This window comes from Diabrotica virgifera, chromosome 3, assembly GCF_917563875.1.
Source record: "Diabrotica virgifera virgifera chromosome 3, PGI_DIABVI_V3a".
NCBI lineage: Eukaryota > Metazoa > Arthropoda > Insecta > Coleoptera > Chrysomelidae > Diabrotica > Diabrotica virgifera.
Genome location: NC_065445.1, coordinates 3,572,042 through 3,593,851, shown reverse-complemented (window position 1 = coordinate 3,593,851; position 21,810 = coordinate 3,572,042).

The following is a 21,810-nucleotide window of genomic DNA, read 5'->3' as shown; positions in this document are numbered from 1 at the left end:
GATAGTATATTATAATTGGTCCAAAAAAAGGCCTAACCCAGACATCCAAAGTAAAAGTTTTCCTCCAACACAAAATTGTTCTATATGGTCCACATATTGTTCAGTAAAAAGTTACACTAATTTGAGCGTCCGGTTTGGGGGGGGGGGAGATGGGGGAGAAGTCGGTAAATTAGTAGTTGTTTTACGTTTTTCGTCAATATTTCTAAAACTATGCTTTAGCTAAATTATGTTCTATACACAAATTTTCTACATAAAATTTAAAACAAAAAAGGTCCAATACATAATTGTTATAAAATCAACAGTTCCAGAGTTACGGAGGGTGAAATGTATAGAGATTTTCGATACTTTTTATATTTTTTGAGCAATTTATAATATTATTACTGATGAAAGAAATTTTTTGTAAATAAAATTTGCTATTTCAGTGGCCGATGGTATGTTAGTGATAAGCCCTTCAAGAAACGTCAACCTCACCACCCAAAATCATCACCAATTGTCCAAATAATATAAAAAGTATCGAAAACCTCCACTTTTCACCCTCCGTAACTCTGGAACCGTTGATTTTATAACAAATATGTATAGGACCTATTTTGTTTTAAATTTTATGTAGAACATTTTTGTATAGAACATTGTTTACGCTAAAGCATAGTTTTAGAACTATTGACGAAAAACGTAAAAAAACTACTAATTTACCGATTTCTCCCCCATCTCCCCCCAAACGGGACCCACAAAATGATGTAACTTTTTACTGAACAATATATGGACCATATAGAACAATTTGGTGTTTTACTTTGAAAAAACTTTTGGTTTGGAAAACTTTTACTTTGGATGTCTGGGTTAGGCGTTTTTTTGGACCAATTACAGTATACTACCTCCGTAACTTTGGAAATGTTCATTTTAGAAGGATTATGCATATGACCTTTTTTATTTCAAATTTAACGTAGACCATTTTTGTATAGAAGGTTGTTCATGCTAAACCGCATAGTTTTAGAAATATTGACGAAATACCTAAAAAACTACGAATTTACCAATTTCTCCCCCATCTCCCCCCCCCAAACCCGACACTCAAAATGGTGTGACTTTTTTCTGAACACTATGTGGACCATATAGAACAATTTGGTGTTGGAGGATAACTTTCACTTTGGATGTCTGGGTTATGCCATTATTTGGATCAATTTTATCATACTAGTACATAAATTCAAGTTCAAACCTTTTTCTATGAGGTCTCGATAAGAATTTTAGCCATGTTCTATTCTAAAACATATTTTTTTAACTGTTAATGAGGAACGTTTCTTATGGGGAGACGGGAATTAACAATAACTAAAAAACAATGTTTCAAAATGACATAAGTCCAAAAGACTTATCAAGAACCGATAGAATAAGGTTTGAACTTAAATTTAGGTACTTCGTAATTTCAAAAATGATATTTTATACTTATGTTTTTGAGCCTTGAAAATCGTCATCTTTCGTTCTTTTTTCAGTTTTAAATTGTTTATAACTAGAAAACGATCAACTTTAGCGAAAAATTACAAATTAACTGTTAATGAGGAAGGTTTCTTATGGGGAGACTGGCATTAACAACTAAAAAACAATGTTTTAAAATTAAATAAGTCCATAAGACTTATCAAGAAGTGATAGAATAAGGTTTGAACTTGAATTTAGATACTTTGTAATTTCAAAAACGATATTTTATACTTATGTTTTTGAGCCTTGAAAGAAGGATAAAATTAGAAATGAGTATATTAGGGGAAGTCTAGGTGTGGCACCAATTGATGCCAAAATGAGAGAGCATAGGTTAAGATGGTTTGGTCATGTTCAACGTCGAGACGGTAATCACCCAATACGAAGAATAGCTGAAGTGCAGATTCCTGGAAGGAGTAGGAGAGGAGGACCAAAGAAGACCTGGGGGGAGACGATAAGGCAGGACATGTTGGTAAAGGGGATTAACATTGATATGACCCAAGATAGAATTGTGTGGAAAAATGCAATTAGGGAAGCCGACCCCGCATAGGGATAATGCAAAGAGAATGATGATGATATTTTTGAGCCTTGAAAATTGTCGTCTTTCGTTCTTTTTTCAGTTTTAAATTGTTTATAACTAGAAAACGATCAATTTTAGAGAAAAATTACAAAAGACCTTTTTTGTTTAGAATGATCTAAAAAATCTGAAATATCTGCCCGGACCGAATTTTTTTTTATTTAAAAAAATGTCATTTTTTAATTATTAACTAATTATAGTTAGAACAAGATTAGATTGGGCAACTCTTGTTTTTTGTTAACATGCTAAATTACATATCCGGTCATTTTTATCCATTAAACAGATCGGTGCAAATCGACCTTATATTGTATCTTAGACTATAACGATATCTTTGGGAAGATACTAGATTGTTCAATAAGTTTTGCGGTTCGATAAGAAAAACTATAACAAGACATAATTTTTTTTGGTCCGAAATACACTTTATTATTCAGTATAGTCTCATTAAACATCAATGCACTTGTTCTAACGAGATTTCAATTTATAAATTCCATCCTTCAATTGAAAATCTGAAGGGCTGCAAAATACGCTTCCACAGCTGTTATGACCTCATCATTTGATAAAAACGATTTTCACGCATGATTTTTTTTTGTTATTGAAACAGATGGCAGTCGCTAGGAGCCAAATCTGATGAATACGGTGGATGCTTCAACAATTTGAACTTTACTTCATGGATTTTAGCCATTGTTAAAATGGTCATATGGCACGGTGCGTTGTCCTGATGTAAAAGGATTTTTTTCTTCTGCAAACCGGGTCCTTTTTCACGAATTTTCTGAAGCTCGTCTAAAAGCTCACAATGACATCTACTTATAATTTATTGTTTTACCAGTTTGCAAGTAATCCACAAACAAAATTCCTCTTGCTTCTCAAAAAACTGATTCTAACACCTTCGTCGCCGATTTCTGGACACTAACTCGTTTCGGAACCGAAGAACCAGATTCACACCACTCTTTAGCTTCTTGTTTTGATTCAGGATCATGGTGATATACACCCAAGTCTTGTGCATAGTGATGAAAAGATGCACAATATCAACTTTATCTTTTCGAAAACGCTCTAAATGCTGTTGAAAAAGTCGCATTCGAATGTATTTTTATTCGGTTGTTAGGGAATGCGGCACCCATTGTAAACACAGCATTCTGAAACCCAATGAGATTGCTTATACCACCTAATGAGATGCCTATGGCTTCTCTAAATCTCTTTCAGTCACTCGACGATTTTCCAATACCATAATATCCTATATTTTTTCTACGATTTATGGTGTTGCTGCTGTTTTTGAACGATCTTGACGTAGATCATATTCAACGCTTGTACTACCACGTTTAAATTCATCAACCCATCTTTCTACTGTACTAGTTGAAAGCAAAGAGTCCTAATACACTTTCAACAATTGTTCATAAATTTTCCTTCCAGGGAAACAGCAGCCTTCCTGGATGTCTCCCAAGCCTTCGACAAGGTATGGCATGAAGATCTAATATCAAAACTTAAAAGATAACTGCCTCATCCAATCTGCATACTCCTACAATCATACCTCACCGGCAGATCGTATCAGATAAAACTAGGAGAGTTTTACCCTCACTACTCTACATCCCATCCACTTTGGCGTACCCCAAGGAAGTGTCCTTGGACCCACACTGTACCTCCTGTTCACAGCAGATATATTAACTTCAGATCGTACAACAATTGCAACATATGCTGATGACACTGTCCTAATGGCCTGCCACGAAAATCCGACCCTAGCTTCTCAGATACTACAAAGTCACTTAAATAGACTTGAAATATGGTTTAAACTGTGGAGAGTCAAAGTTAATAGCTCCAAGTCAACATACATTACGTTTACACTAAGGAAGGGGATCAATCCCGATGTAACCTTTAACAACACACCGCTGCCAATAAGAAGTGACGTCAAATACTTGGGGCTTTACCTAGACAGTCGCCTAACATGGCAAAAGCATATTTGGAACAAACGACTGCAACTGGGACTCGTATATAGAAAGATGTACTGGTTCATAAATCAAAAATCACGCCTAAGTCTAGACAATAAACTGCTGATCTACAAATGTGTACTGAAACCCATCTGGACGTATGGCATCTAAATCTGGGGAACTGTCAGTAAAACAAATTTACTCAAGATACAGCGCTTTCAATCAAAAGTTCTAAGGCAACTGTGCCAAGCTCCTTGGTACATTTCCAACAATAATATACATAGGGATCTCCAAGTCCAAACCGTCAAAGAAGAAATTATTTATCTGTGCTGCAAGTACCACAATAGACTACAGGTTCATCCAAACATATTGGTCATTAATCTCCTGACACTCCTACAGAACAGAAGACTAAAAAGGACAGACACTCTTGACCTCAACACTAACTAATCATTCCCACTTATTTATTACTATTGTACTATTCAAATTAATTCAATTAATTTATTAATAACTGTACTAATTCAATCATTATTGTATTCTTTTAGGTTTTCATCACTGGGTGAATATTGACTGTGTCACTTTCTTAACACTCATATGTATTGTTTATTATTTTGTATAAAATAGATTGTAATAAAATGGATGTCAAAAAAAAATTCCCCTTGCTTTCTAACCTTCCGAAAATAAGAATTCAATTACTGCACGAGACTTGATTGTTTCCATTGAAAAAATTACTGTAACACGTCCATACTAAATGGCTAGTAAACAAAGTATCAATCCACAGATTGAAATAAAACGTCACACACGTTCATCCGGTGAGTGTACCAACATAACAAAATAAAATTAGGCTAGTAGCCACTCTCTCTCTTATCGAACCGCAAAACTTATTGAACAATCTAGTATTCCCAATATTTAGAATGCCTTTGCAATGTTAAATTAAAACGACGATTTACTGTATACCAATAGCTTAGTCATCCTTATTCTTGAAAATCTTAGTTTCCTTAGTAATTCCCTAAACTACTCCCGTAAAAAACATCTTGAGAAATGAGTCGTAAACAAGGACTTCACAAATTTCCCTTGTAACATCGCAGCAGCGAAATCGCTGAAATTCCTCCTCCTCGCGTAATCAAAATTAATGATTGTCCTACGTCTCGCAGAGCAGAGGCTAGATGCTGGATGCTGCCTGCGCTGGCATTCGTCTAGTTACTCAATTGTTTTCGGAAGGGTGGAGATCAGAGATTTCGTTGAATGCAGGCCTTTATTCAATTTTCTGGCAGAGAGAAGTGTTAATTTTCGTTCGAAACAGATGGATTCGGCTGGCTTTTCCTGCTGCCTGCCTGCTTGTTAATTGCGTTTCGAATCATTTGATTTAATTTATCGTGATGGATTGACTCGCTGATTCTGGGCTTTTAATGAACGCGGCGACGTTATTCGATTAAAAAATTTGGCGGACGCTTTAAGGTATTTGACGAGATAATAGCGAACGGATGCTCCGTTTTTTAATTATCCAATCAATAAAGGACAAAGTGAGATGATAAATAATAGTAACGTCTCTTTAGGTTTGTCCTTTCTAGTATATTGGCTGAAAGTGTGGATTACTGCATTTGTTTATTTTACTGACATTTTTTCTTGAAGTCTTTTCCAATTTTATCTTCTCTCCATCCTATATTATTGTGCTTTAGTAACCGATTTAATACCAATTGGAATAGGAAGAAATCAAAAATTCGAATAAAAATTTTGTAATACTACTTTTATTAATTTTTCCAACAATAATTTAACAGTCTAACAAAGATTCGTCGAGGTGTGCGTCAGGGTTGTGTGCTTTCTCCACTACTATTCAATATGTTGTTCTGAAGCTATTTCCTTGTGGCATTTTTATGATTAACTGTTTTTATGGGAAATAAGCCACAATTAAATTGAAAAAAATAATTTTGTTAACGTTTATAATATTTATAAATTATAATTAACTACTATTCAATATATATATAGCGAAACAATATGCCAAGAAGCGCTCCTAGATCAAGACATTGGTATGAACATTAACTTGATGACACGCTAATAGTAACAGATAACTTATAGAACAGAAATTACACAAATCATAAACACTCATATCAACAAGTATGGTCTAAAATTGAACATTAAAGACTAAATTTATGATTGTAACGAAGAAGATATAAGTACACCAATGTGAATTTAACCATAAATAATAAGCAAGTGGAAAGAATTACGTCCTACAAATGTTTAGGGGTTTGGTTCACTGATACTAATGACCAGACCAGAGAAATTAAGAGGCGAATAGAAATAGCGAGACAATCATTTATCAAAATAAAAAAGTTCCTATGCAGCCGGGTAGTCGAGGAAATGAAGCTGAAAAAATGGCAAAACCTCGCAATTTTTTCGTCCAGCATCGATTTGTACAAAAATTTGGTATTTGGCTCATTACACCCTCTAGTTCATTTTCTATATTGAGCCATTGTACGCTTTTGGTTTTTTAAGGGTGAAAACTACCCCTAATTGTAAAAAATTATAAAATAACATTTTAAACTTTAATATTGCCAACATTTGGTTCTTATGAGTTACATAATGATTGTTTTATATTTTAAGATATACTATCATAATATTTCAACCCTTAAAACCACCCTTGTTGGAGCTATATATGAAAAATTTACTTATCCTAAAGAATAATTTCGGCTTGCATCGATTTACATAAAAATTTGGGATTAGGTTCATCTCACCCTGTACTTCATATTCTATATCATACTTAAGGGCGTTGATTATTTTTAGGGGTGTAAACTACCCCTTATTGTCAAAAATTATATAAAAACATTGTGAACTTTAATATGGGTAAAAGTTGGTTTTGATTGATTAAATAATGATTGTTTTATACTTTAGGATATAATATCATAATATTTCAACCCGTAAAAACCACCCTTAATAACATTACAATTTTTATAATTAGATAATTTAATAGATCTATACAGAAAAAAAGTAGAATTAAAGAATTACAAAAACATTTATTTACACAAAAATACGAATTTACAAATATGTACAAATACAAATACAAATATTTTTGTAGTCATCTTCCAGTATACGAACCGGTTCTGTGGTATTATACATACATTGAAAATTATCCATAAGCGGACTATCCGAATTTTTCGAAAAAAAAAAATTCGTTTTATAAACATAGCTCCTTCATTTTTGGCGATAAAAAGTTTCTTCAAAAAAGTCTTTGTAGGATTTTTGAAGAGTTATAAGACTGTGTAAACTAAATTCCGTAAGATCCCTTAGTTTTTAATTAGGGTGGGTTTAAAGGGCTCGAATAAGGGGGTGTTTGCTCGTAAATAGAGGTTTTAAACAACTATATCTCGCTAACTGTTTACTGTAATGAAAATATATGCACAAGGAAATTTTAGTTTCGATTTCGTGCAGAGCTTCAATAAATATTCTTTATATTAGCGGAGGCAAAATATAGTCTTGCCCACGGTACACAGAGAACCGGTATGCCGATTGTCGTCGCTAAAGTTGATTTCGGCCGCGCAGCACGTCACGTGGGAACCTAACAGATATTTGCTTATTGTTTGGATGCATTATTTCGTATGTGGTGGTGTTGAAAGTGAATAGATTGAGGCGGTTTTAAAATATTAAGCTGTTAACGTTTGAAGTAATTCTATATTATTTTTGTTACAAATTGTTGTTTATTACCATAACTGTGTATTTCCGGTTCTCTGTGTACCGTGGTCTTGCCAAAAAATAAATAAATATTAAAGTATACATCGATAGAATGAACTGTAGGAGAACCTAGAATCTTAACTGCCACAATTAGTTTTTGACAAACATTCATTTCTCCAGCCCTAGAATCTGAGACCTTCTTAACATCTCCCTGTACACTACATTTATTGATTGATTTTTAATTAAATTATTCAAAAATGCAAGGACTCATCAAGTAAACGTTTTTTAACTGCCGTTAGAGCTTTAATATGTATGATTTTAAAAACCGGACGAATTGCAAAAAATAATGCTCAAGTGAGCTCATTAGAGTAAAGACTACATACTTTGCTTTTCATTAGCTCTGAAATGGACTGCCTTTATGTAAATTGATACCGTCATAAAACGGAGCAGTCGTCAATCTTTTCTGAAATAAGCGTCTCTCTTCTAATTTCGTTTAAAAGCTTCGCGATGTTGCCGAAATTTAATCCTTAAAGAGATTAAAGGCAACGTGTAATAATTAATATGAATAGTTTATATCTAACTAATTAGTTCCTGTATCTTATTTTATCTATTTTTGTACGTAATTCTATATATGTACCTCTTTCTCGGTATCTTCCACTGGATCTCATATCCAGCATTGTTATCAATAATATGGTGATTTATTATGATTATTTTATTTGATAATTTTTATCTTGTATCTGGCATTCCGTAGTTGTCAGTATATTATTTCAATTATTCCAATTATTCAATTATTTCAACTATTCCAATCCATCTCTTTTTCTCCACTTTTCCTTGTATTATAAGACGAAGTAGATGCTATTTAGCTAGTTGAAGTATTCTGTTTTTCGTCTTTATAATGTTTATGGGCAGAATCTGAATTCTGACTTTATTATTTTAAGAATATCTTCATTGAAAGTATGCGAAACCCATCCCATGATGTTTTTAGGCTCTTTTAATAACACCACAATCAAATGCTTCAAATTTGTTAAGCATTATGGTTTTTCATGTCCATATCTCACAACTATATAACAGGATAAACCCCACATAACATTTCAGGACTTTCTTGTGAATATGCATCGACATGTTTCTGTTATATTGAACTGGTTTCCAGGTCATAAAAGCCTTACGTGATATTTCGATCGTGGTTATTATCTCTTTACCAGAATCACAATTTACATTTAACCAACTGCCAAGGTATCTAAAATGCTTCACATGTTCTATGTTCTCTCCGTTAATAAAATCAGAGCTTGATCTATATTAATCGTTCCAACTGCCATCCACTTTGTCTTTGGCTGTATCGTCAGCGTATTGTATATTGTTGATTACCTCCCCACCTAGTCTTAGTACCTCCTATCTGCCATTTAAATACTCTATAAAGATTTCTTCAGATTATAGATTAAAAATACTGTGTACTTTTTCAGTACCACTGTCTTAAATTGGCATAGAGGCTACTTCATTGGAATATAAGTTTTAGCAGTATTATATCGTAGTCCTCCTACCCGCAGGCAATCGAAAACTGTACTCAGCTGAATGCCTTCTCAAAGTCGATGAAACAAACAGAAACGTTCTTTCGGAATTCACAAGTTTTTTGTAAGAGAACGAGCAGGCAAAGTAGTGCGTCTCTAGTTCCCATACAGTTTCTAAATCTAAATTGTTTATTATCCATTTTACTTTCGCATTTTTTGTATAATTCGTAAAAATATCTTAAATGTGTGGCTCATCAAACTGATTCGGCTAAAAACTCTGAATTTGTTGGACCTGCTTTTCTTTGGTAATGTTATCAACAATGACTACAACCAATTATCTGGTATTTCTCCTTCGTTGTAAATTTTGTTACAGAAAGTGGTTAACTAAGTAATATCTTCTTCGTCCAACAGTTTAAGTAACTCAGCAGGGATTTGATCAGATCCAAGGGCTTTATTATTTTTGGCTTGCTGTATTGCATTTGTGACTTAAAATTTCAGTATACTGGGACCTCTATTTAACTGGTTGTGACAGGTAGTATATGAATGTGTAGCATTTTCTCGAGAAACATCGTCAAAAAGGTCACTGATGTCTCTTTGCTATTCTTTGCACTACTGTTTATGATCACAACTTATCTTTCTGAAGGTATATTTAAGTTTCTTAATGATGTTGAAAATCTCGTGTTTTTTGGAGGTTTTCTATTTCTTTACATGACTTCTCTAGCCAAGATTCTTCGGCTTGCTTTAATGTTCCTATTTATGAGTTTGTTGATTTCACGGTATTTGTCAATATTTCTAATTTTCTGTGTCTTCCACTCATTGTTTGCGCCCATATTGTAGGTGTTTTTAAAGACTCTCTTACTGCCTCTAAAATCGAGTTTTGCATTTCGCACCAACATTAGTTGATGGTTCTGTTTTCGTTCGAAACACAAACTATTCTGTGTATTTTTCTATTTATCCCATGTGATATGTGTTCACGTGTTTGAGGAATTTTAGGGGGTCGGTATATATCTATAGCGATACGCTTTAATTACTATTTTTGCTAAATTTTTAATAACTTTTCTCAAAACGAAATAACATTTAATATACAAACCATGTGCTAACAAGGGCCGTTAAGTTAAGAAACGAAAATTGTATAAAATTAATGTTTTTTTCGAGGAAACACTAATAGATTCCGAGGCCAGATTGCCACACTCTTTATGTAAAATTCTTAAAATACAGAAAGGTTCTCTTTTAAAACGCAGATGTTAGTAATTTATTGCCTTTCTAGCCATAGTGTAACACCGCAAGCATCATGACATAATAGTGTTGTGGTCTGGCAGTATCGACACAGCCGGCGAACGATTCAGACACACCCTCGCTAAAAACCCTTACGAGGTAATAAACGAAGCACGCTTGTTTACCCAAAATAAATAAATATATTACTGTTCATTGTTTACACTTATTTTTAATTGATTCCGTAACCTACCATCGGAATATATCTTACTAGACTTAGTTCGCTTTGTTAATCTCTTTAATTTAACATTAGTAATAAAATCAAGAGGTTAATATGTATTAACCTAGAAGATAGAATTGTATCCAATTTACATTATCCGAATTTATGAGGAGGCTAAATTAAATTATGACAATTTTTCACACCTTCCTATAAAAGTTTTCACTTAATAATTGATTAATTAGTTTTCTGAATAAAATTCCGAAATTTCATGAAAAATCATAATGTCTGACAACCGCGCATCTACGAATTTGATGATAAACTGCCAACTCTGTCGATTTTGGCGGATTCTCTACAGTCATGAATATTTGAGTAACTGTCAAGAAGTTTTCTCATTTACTCCAACGTTTCTACTCATTTTTCACGATTCGGATGCGTCGACAGCCCAAATTTAATTTACATAAGAAAAATTACTTCGTATTTTCGGCGTGTTTAATAGATGGTGAAAAATGGTAATAGATGTAAGATGTGAATAGATGAGTGCATGCTAATGCAAGTTTGAATTTCATTTCTAAAAGCAAATTAGAATATCTACATGGTATTGTAATGTGATGTTCCTGTCACGTGCTTTTGTCACAATATTGAGCGTAGAAAAGACGATTAAACACAGAAATACTTCTAAAGAATACAAAAAGAAATATGGACAATGATCAGAGGACAAAGAAAAGAGATGAAGAAACTAATAAATGAAACACATTCAGAGGGAAATATGGGCAGACTACTTTTCGATCGCTATTTGCTAACATTTACGATAATGAACACCAACACGAGAAGTGACGACAAACAAAGAAATATATATTGAAGAAGGAGAAGTAAATAAAGCAATAAGTAAATTAAAGAATAGAATATCACCAGGAGAGGACAGAATACCGAAAAACCTAAAGTAAGGAGGACCACAACTGACCAAATAACTATTAGAACTAATCCAAAAAAATACGAGAACAAAGCAGAATACCACAAGAAGGCCGATAAGGCATCCTAATATTTCTCTTTAAAATGGTAGACAAATCGGACCCGAAGAATTACAGAGGAATTAATTTATTAAACTTACTTAATCAGTAGACCCATTGATACCTTTCGGTGTTAAGCCATTCATTCAATCTTAATCAGTCCTCTTCTAAGGTTTTGGTAGTTGCGTCTAAGTCTTAATGAACTTTCTCCATTCTTTCCTATTGGTGGCCATTTGTGTTGCCTCTTCTGTTCTTCCCTATTGGTTTTGCTTCCCACACTCTTTTAACTTGTCTGTTATTGTCCATCCGGGTTAGATGTCCGAACCGTGCCAATTTTTTCTACTTAATTGAGTCCAGTGTCGGTTTGATTTTGAGTCTCTCTCTTATGTGGTCATTTTTTATTCTATCTGTTCTTATTCCAATCGGTCTTCTGGGGGCATTTCATCTCTGCTGCCTGAATTTTGCTCTGATGTCTTCTGTTTAAGATTTAATTTTCTGTGCTCCGTATGCTACCCTAGGTCTATAAATTGTTTTGTATATTGTCATTTTGGTCTTTGTTGATATTTCTCAATTATTAAGGAATCTCCCTTAAAGAAAGAAATTTATTAAACGCGACACTAAAATTGACAACCAAAGTGATAACAAACAAACTGAATTAAATTGTAACGTTAGCAGAAGAACATCAAGGAGTTACGTCGGGAATATTCAGGAATATACAACTTTTTGGTCTTCTTTTTCTTTGAGGTTTACTATCCTTAATAAAATCATTATTAGTTAATTAACCATTTAATTTCTTCTTCTTCTTTAAGTGCCATCTCCCAATCACTATCTTTACTGAATCTACCGCTACTCTGAAAAGTTCTATGGAGCTGCATTTAAACCAGTTCCTTAATTTTTTTAACCTTATCTTCCCCTATATTATCAGTCTTTTTTTTTCTTCTTTTTTGGCTTTGATTATGGTCATTCAGCCAGTCTCAATCAAAAGTAAATGTATTAAAGATATTGCCAATTAGTGAAACTTGGTTATTATAATATTATTACAATTTTTTACTTCTTATTTACCTACTCATTACAGCTAATGTACATACTATGTTAAAAAATATAAATATATTATACTACTTAATGTTTATCAAGAACACATAGTGTATACATTTTACAAAAAAAAAAATATGAATATTAATATTAAAATAAATTCATTCTTTTTTGTATTTTATTTTAGTTTTTTTTTGTTTTGTTTTTTGTTATGTTTTTTTTTTGTCACTACGATAGGATGTCAACCCGGTTCAACCCCGCGGAGGTTTAAATCCTCTTAGTGATTTTTTCTTTATTTTTTTTTATTTTTTTTTATTATTAATTTTTTTTATTTATTTTTTTTTTGTTTATTTTTTTGTTTCATGTTTTTTATTATTTCTTTTTTTATTTTTTTTTATTTATTAATACTTTTTTTATTTTTTTAAATTTTTTTTAAACATATTTTACAAATACCTATAACTAATTACAATAATATTTTACTATCCGACAAGAAAAATACCAAACAGTCAAAAATTTTCTTTTTATTCAGTGACAGAATAAAGAGAATATTTACAGGGAGTGGGATGTTCTGGTCTATAATTATCAGTCTTAGCATTTTATATTGCTGTTCCCTCATTTACGTGTCTCAAATATTGTAACTTTAAAAAGGGTTCAAGGCAGGTTTTGTTTATATTCGATTCAGAGTTGGACTACCATCTCCATATAGCAACTATTTCAGCATCCTTATGCATCATCAGTGAAGATTATGCAGTCACAACTCTGAAGGGAATATAAACATTCTGCCTCTTTTAAGGCAAAACATCGCGATGCAATGAACCCACCTTTTGAGACGCAAATCAGCGACATCTCTCGTATTACGAGGAAAACAACGAAAAGCCCCAGATACAAAGTTTACTACTTTTTAAACAATTAGAATAATTGAAATAAAAATATAATAAACAATATTTGTAACAATTGTAACTTTCTTATTTTTATTGCGTATATTATTTCGTATTCTTTGCTCATTTCTCGCCATACTTCTGCGTTCGTTCTGTTTTGTGTCCATGTTATTTCAAGTATCCTTCTGGAACACTACATTTCAAATAACTGCAGCTTATTTATGTCTGCTTGCTTCAATTTCCAGTTTTCAAGTCCATATTGCATTATCGAAAACATGTAGCATCTCAAAACTCTTACTCTCAGTTCTAATCTAAAGTCTTTTTCGCAGAGAATTGTTTTCATTTTTACAAACGTATTTCTTGCTATTTTTACCCTGGCCCTTATTTCTGTTACTTGATCATTATTCTCTGAAATCCAGGTCCCCAGGTATTTGTCTTTATCAACTTTTTCTATCGGAATGCTATCGGTACATTTCCCAAATGTATGTTATATTGGCATATTTGTTTTCTAAGTTATTATCATTAGTCCAGGAACCGAAGCTTTTCACCTCGCAATTTTTACAGAATGGATCGATTTGCTTGAAAATTTGAGAATAAGTAGTGGATAGTCCAAGGATCAAAATCTATATGATGCCGAAAGGCGCTTTTACCATGGGGGTGGTTGACACCCCATCTCAGGGGTGGAAATTTTTTATTATATTTTGACCGCAAAAGTTGATAAAAACATTCATTCTAAGCAAAAAATGTTCTATACATTTTTTTGACAAAATTAATAGTTTTCGATTTATTCACTATCTAAAGTGTTAGTTTTATATCGAAAAAATCAATGTTTTCGATGCATATACTCATTTACGATTCTCTCAATTTTTGACGTAAAAACAATTTTGTTAAACCAGGTTCTTGGGAATTAAATAACCTACAATTTCATATTTAATCATTTTTTCGTAGCTCTGATGCTAATCTTTCTATTATGAGGAAGATGGTATTTTTTACCAAACTACAAAAATTCGTTATTCGCTTTTAACTCCAGTTTTTTTCAAACTAATCATTCTAATCCAGTTAAACTTCTAAAATCTATTAATAATACATAAATAAAGAAGAATGAATAATTCTAATGACTAAAAACACCGCTAACTTACATTATTATGCTTCCAATTGGATTTCTCCTTTTTTTTTTCAAAAAAAATTTTGATTTTTTAACCGTACCTTTTTTATTTTTTATCTTAGAAAGTTTGGTAAAATCTTAGAAAGTTTGTAGGTCTTTACAAGGTCTATAAGTCTATTAATATTAAATCCTTTTAAAGTCCTCAGTCGCAAAAAGAAGTAACTTTGAAAGAGTTGGTAAAGGTGGTTTTTGCATGTTATTACAAGTTTTAATTGTCAATAGCTCACTCAATTTTTGCCCTAATAACCTACAATTTTATATTTAAACATTTTTTCGTATCTCTGCTGCTAATCTTTCTATTCTGAAGAAAATGCCATTTTTTTTAATTACAGAAATTCGTTATTCTCTTTTGACTCCATTTTTTTAAAATAATCATTCTAAGCCAGTCAAACTTCTATAACCTATTAACAATACATAAATAAAGAAGACCAAATAAGCTCAATGACTAATTTTAAGTAGGGTGGTAATTAGGGGGTTGCTTCCGATCACTTTTTCGGTGAAAAAAATAGGGACTGACATTATTTTCATTATAAGTCACTTAATTTTTGAGCTAGAGACTTTTTATATTTCTGGAGATGACTATTTTTAAATACTTTAAATTAGTTTGAACAAGGTATCCTCGAAAAATGCATAGTTTTCCCGTCTTTTGACTTTGAAACTACAATATTTAGCATTTGACAAAGAAGAGCTAACATATAATAAAGTATAGCTCGATTATTATTGGCCTTAAAGAAAATTAAAAAGACCGTTTTGTTTATTTTTTCAATATGTAAATTTTTGTTAAGTAAAGTTTTTTTGATAAAACGAAAACTTTTGGAGTTATTAGCAGAAAACTTATTAAAACATTGATTTTTTCGATATAAAACTAACACTTTAGATAACGAATAAATCGAAAACTATTAATTTTATCAAAATAATGTATAAAGCGTTTTTTACTTAGAATTAATGTTTTTACCAAGTTTTGCCAGGTTTTGTCCTATTTTAAGCTTCATTACTTGGACTACATATAATTTAGTCGCTTTTATATTGACTTTTAGTCCATATTTTTCACAGAAATTGTTTGTTTTGTTTAGTAGTAATTAGTTGTTCAGCAGAGCTTGCCACATTCACGGTGTCATCTACATAACTTATGTTGTTAATAGTTCTTCCATTAATTATTATTTCTTCACTTTCAGGTAGTAATGTTTCTTCAAAAATGGCTTTACTACATACATAGGTACATTAAATAGTAATGGAAACAATACATCCCGGCCTGATTTAAATTTCTGGACTGGGTTCATTATCTATTACAATTTGTGCTCTTTGATTCCAGAAAAGGTTTGTTATTGTTCCTTAGGGCCGGTTGTTCGAACGCTAATCAACAATGATGATTATCAAATATTTAATTACTGTTGTTTGGGTTGCTGAAAACATAATTGATTACAATTATGAAATTACTAAATCAATTATGTTAATAATTGTTATGTTAATTGATTAACTAATCTCATAATTATAAGCAATTTTGTTTTCAGCAACCCAATAAAAGTTGACTTTGACAGTTTTGGTGACAGTAATTAAATATTTGATAGTGATCATTGTTGATTAGCGTTCGAACAACCGGCCCTAAATCTATTGTTTCTATTTTTTGTGTCTTTAGTATTTGGAATAATTTAATTTCTTATGTAAAATTAAGTAATCTGTATTTTGTAATACACCACTCCCATGCTGCTTTTGAAGCGCCTTACTGTTATGTCATTTTAATCATACATTCTACATAACGAATCTATCACTATAATTTTACAACCAGAACCATCATAAAACATTTATTTACTATGTTTGTGTCGTTCGTTGAACTTCTCTCGATGGTTTAGTATCAGAAATAACAACGGAGCTCTTACAAAATTGCACTTCAAGGTGCAGGTGGATGAGTCAGTTTACACACCCATAAATCTACAGTGACATTAAGAGCACCTCTGGCAAATACTTCACTTGAGAAACAACAAACTCAAACTTGGATTTATTGAGGCTTTAAACGTATCTAAGCGATAAAGAGAGTATCGGCAGTCCTTATGAGATTTTGTATAAATAAGCTGCGTAATTTTAAATTGTTTTGTAATTGTTGCTAATGGTTTTACTAATTAGGAAATAACTAATCAAAAAATCTAGAGATTTTGTAGATGCTTTTCTTTAACGGTATATTAGTTCACGTAATACGTATTATCTCTATAAAAGAATAACATGTTTTGAGGTAAGAGTTAAAGCAATGTTAACCTTTTTCTTGCCAATGTAACAAATTTGTAACATTTTCATTTTAGGTCCTAGGTGAGTGCTAGGTGACTTGAGGCGCATTCTGTTAGTCATATTTTGTACTAATAATATAAAACTGTCCCTAGATGGCAATAGTTAACTTATATTTTTATTATTACTGATTTCTGATAACTTCTAATTGATGCCATCTGTCTCATATTGCATATTTGAGGAGATTCACTGTTTTTAAAAACATTTAATTTTTATAAGAAAAAGTGTTTTGATATTATTTTCGTGATTGTTTTATATTGTGCAATTATCCTATAAATAAAAAGCGTACGTTTTAGTTGTTTTTCTTTGTTTATTGAACAAAAAACGTCGTCAAACATTTGTAACAAATTTGTTACATTGCCAAATGTTTTTTTCCAAATGTTTTTTTTTCCAAATGTAAATTTTTGATTTGTTTATGGCTGCAATATTTGTATGCACTTTTATTTGCTTTGCAGATAAATATGTTTAAAAACAGGATAGACAAAATGATTTTTATGTTTTGTAAGTCACGCACTACTCGGTTTCATTTCATGAAATATGAAGGGGTAGGCGACTTTATCTGAATAACAAAAGAAACTGTTTTTATGCCTGTCATCACAAATAAGGAATAACCTAGATTGTGAGGATTTTATTCAGAATATAATAATTATATTTTATAAATAAATAATTCTATTTTAAAATTACTAAATATATTTTTATTTTTAGAAAAAATTATTTTCCTAAAATTTAATGTGGGGTATTATGACACGAGAATTCTCCCATCGAGAGTTCTCCCATGAACTCAGATATAAGAACTTTGAACTTAGATTTGAGAAATCGTTTCATACCTTAGAAAATGCATGGAACATGGTAAGATGGAAAAGTGATAACAAGGTTTATGGTATTCTTGGCAATGTAACAAATTTGTAACAAATTCAAATTTGGTACTTAGCGATAAATTAAAGGTGAAATATCTATTTAATAAATTTTTAAAACATATTGATACAAATACATGGACAGCTTACCTAAAAAAACCTGTATGAAACAGCTAATCACGAAAAACTGGAAACACCAGAACTGGGATCGGATGAACAAACAGAAATAAACGAGGAAGATGTAAAGAACGCCTTAAAAAATATGAAAAATCGAAAACCTCCTGGAAAAGATGGAATAGCTAATGAACTTTTAAAATACGGAGGAGATAGACTTCACAAAGAACTGAATATCCTTATCAGTAAAATAATAAATACTGGAAGAATTCCAGAAGAATGGAGAGCCACTCAAATGATAGCGTTATTTAAGAAAAGTGATAGGGCAGAACCAGTAACTATAGACTATAGAGGGATAAATTTACTGGGCACTATACTGACACTCACAACAAAAATATTGATGGAGAAAATCATTGCGTGCATAAATATATCGAATCGACAACAAGGAGTTAGAAGTGGAAGATCATGTAACGATGCAATTTTTGTGATAAGGCAAATAGCAGAGAAATCATTACAATATAACAAACCAGCCTTTTTCTGTTTCATAGATCTAAAGAAAGCATTTGATAGAATACAATTAAAAGATATGATACACCTACTACATGACAAAAATTTACCACTAGATATCATAAAACTGTTAAAAAACATTTATGTAAGAAATAAAATAGAAATGAATGAAAGTCAACGGAATAATAACAGAACCCATAGAAGCAAACACAGGAATCAGGCAAGGAGATTCACTAATCCCTCTACTGTTTAACATAATGTTGGATGCAATAACAAAACAAGTGAAGAAAAGGCGAGGGTACAAAATGGGCGATAGAGAGATCAAAATACTCTGTTACGCTGATGACACCGTGGTAGTAACAGAGTGCGAAGACGACCTACAAAGATTATTGCACAAATTCAACATTAACGCAAAAGAGATGAATATGAAAATATCAGCCCAAAAAACAAAAAGCTTAGTAATAGCCAAAAAACCAATAAGATGCAAATTGGAGTTAGACAGTCAAATTATACAACAAGTAATGACTTTCAAATACCTGGTAATTAATCTATTAGCCGATAACAATATCGAAAAAGAGGTAAAAGACCAAATAATTAAAGCCAGTAGAACAGTCGGATGCCTAAACGACACAATTTAGAAAAACAAACACCTAAGATTGGAGACAAACGCCCGAATATAAGTCAGTGATTAGGCCAGTTATGACTTACACGGCCGAAACAAGACCAGATACAAGCAACGCACGAAGACATCTGAAGACCAACGAAATGAAGATATTAAGAAGAGTTGCTGGAAAAGGACTACAGGATAGGGTAAGAAGTGAGGAAATGAGACGCATATGTGGGTAGACAATTAAATACCTGGGTAAAGAGAAGAAAAGAAGAGTGGAATCAACACGTAAACAGGATGTCTGAATGAAGGATAGTAAGAATACCCAGGGACAAGTTACCGTCAGGCAGAAGAAGTATAGGACGCCCAAGGAAAATATGGAATAACAATTTAGGGGCAGAATGAAAGGCACCGTTGAAGAAAAAGGGGCAGTAAACATGCATAAAAGAAGAAGAAGAAGATAAATTTTTAAATAATTCTAGAAGGCCATTAATGGAAAGCAAACACAGTTTTCACATTTTTATATTGGTTTGCCAAGAAAAGCAAGTTCGAAATTCGAGTTCAGAGGATCAAAATACATAAAAATACACTGCGAAACTCCATGGACTTTGATCGGCCACGAAAAAGCTCTGGCTCATAGACTACTCGATATCAGGGCCAATTATTTTGTTCTTATGACGTGATGACATACACGTCAAAAACGGTGAAGAGTATTTATATTTCTATATCCATTTCGCATAAGTCAAAAGCATATCATTTTATTATACCCAATTATAGAATAACTCTCATCACCGCATTGCAGTATTTCTTTTTAATGTCACTGTAATATTATCCTTCTCTTTCCCGTCAAAACAGACTATATTATATTTACAGAGTCGGTTTCCTATCAGCAAATCTAATATGACAGTTCATATCATTCCATCCCGCTCTCACCAAATTCGGTTTATAAGAGAAATATACCGGGGATGAAGGATTTCTTATTATTTGTTCGTTCATATTTATTTATTTTAAACTGTTATAATGCTTTTTGATTTATCCCTATGCTGGGTCGGCTTTCTTAATTACATTTCAAACCTACTTTCATCAGTTTCTGTCTTGGATCATATCGATATCAATCCCCTATAATGACATGTCCTGCTTAAGTGTCACCTTCCAGATCTTTTTTGATCTTCCTCTCCTACTCGTTCCAGTAAGCCGTAGATCGCAATTCTTCGTACTGGGTTCATTAACTTCTCGACGATGAACATGACCAATACATCTTAATCTGTATTCTCTCATTTTGTCATCAATTAGTGCCAACCTAGACTTCCCTAATATACTCATTCTTAACTTGATCCTTTTTTGCTCCTAACAATCCTTTGTATCACTTCTGTATTCATCACCATATATTTCCCCATTACTCTGTAATACCGATCCTAAGTACTTAAAACTAAGTATATACTTTAAGATACCTTTAATGCAGCAAACTGGATTGTGAAAATCGAAAGAATGAAAGATGAATAAACCTAATTATCTAACAAATATTATGTGTGACTATTTATCAAACAGAAAAATAAAAGTAATCAGAAAAAATGGTTGGACACAACGTCGGGAGTTCCTCAGGGATCGGTGTTAAGTCCAATACTATGAAACATCATGTAAAACGAGGTATTGGAATTGCAGTTTAGGGAAAGGGTAAAATCAGTTGTTTTTGCAGATGATCTTGCCATCATAATGGAAGATAACCGAACAAAATATTCATATGGGTTCAGAAAAATAAATTGTTAGATAGGAGGGCATACTAAAATGAAAAAAAAAGAGGAACTTTGTAAAGTTACACCTGGAAGGGGTTGAAATTATACCGAAAAAAGAGTCGAGGTATCCGGGGGTTCAACTTGATGACCGATATAATTTTACAAAACATAAAGAGAGGGTTGTCAAGAGAGCTGAGAAGAAGACAGGCACTTTTGTAAAGATAATGTCATCCATAGGGGACTAGTTTATACAGAAGGAACATGTATTTAGAAATAGTTTACTCTACAGTTCAATATGCAGTTCCAGCCTGGGCGAAGGTCTTAAAGAAAAAAAGTGCGTGAAGAGTATGATGAATGCTCAAAAGAAACTACTACTAAGGGGGCTAAGGATATATATGACAACCTCAACAATTTATGTGTAGGTGATAGCAGGAGTTGTACCAATTCATTTAATGGTAAATGAGAGGGTGACTTATGTAAAATAAGAGAAAGGGGGATATAAAAAACATAAGGGAGGAAAGGAGAAAAAATAATATGAGGTTGTGGCAGGAAGAGTAGACAGAAGAAAGAACTAAAGCAAATAGAACCCTGGATCAACATAAAAATTTAGATACACCAATTTTTAATTCACACAAGGTTTGTAGAGCTACGAGAAAAAGGTGTCGATATTCTTAACTTCTTTTGTGATGTTTTCCAGGTATTTTAACAGCATTATCTTTAATGATACGGTCTGAAGTTAAACAAAGTGGTTTGAGAAAGATGAATAAAGAAATGGAAGTCTTAACACCATCTAAACAAGAAAATTAAAATATCTCGGACTTAGTATACGTGGAAAGATATTGATTGAAGCTCCAATTGATTTTCAGGGAATAATTGAAGGAAAAAAAGCATAGGGAGACGTACAGTTGTTGCAAATGGAATACTTTCTCTGAAGGGTTTGAGAGCTATGGGAACTAGTAAAGGGAAAGAGGGTCTGCAGTGAGAGAACAATGTACTCCAATGCTATGTTTGCGTACGACTACTCGTGTTTTGGTTGGAGAGCATGGATTTCAAGCAAGATACTTACAAGTTCCTGATAATAT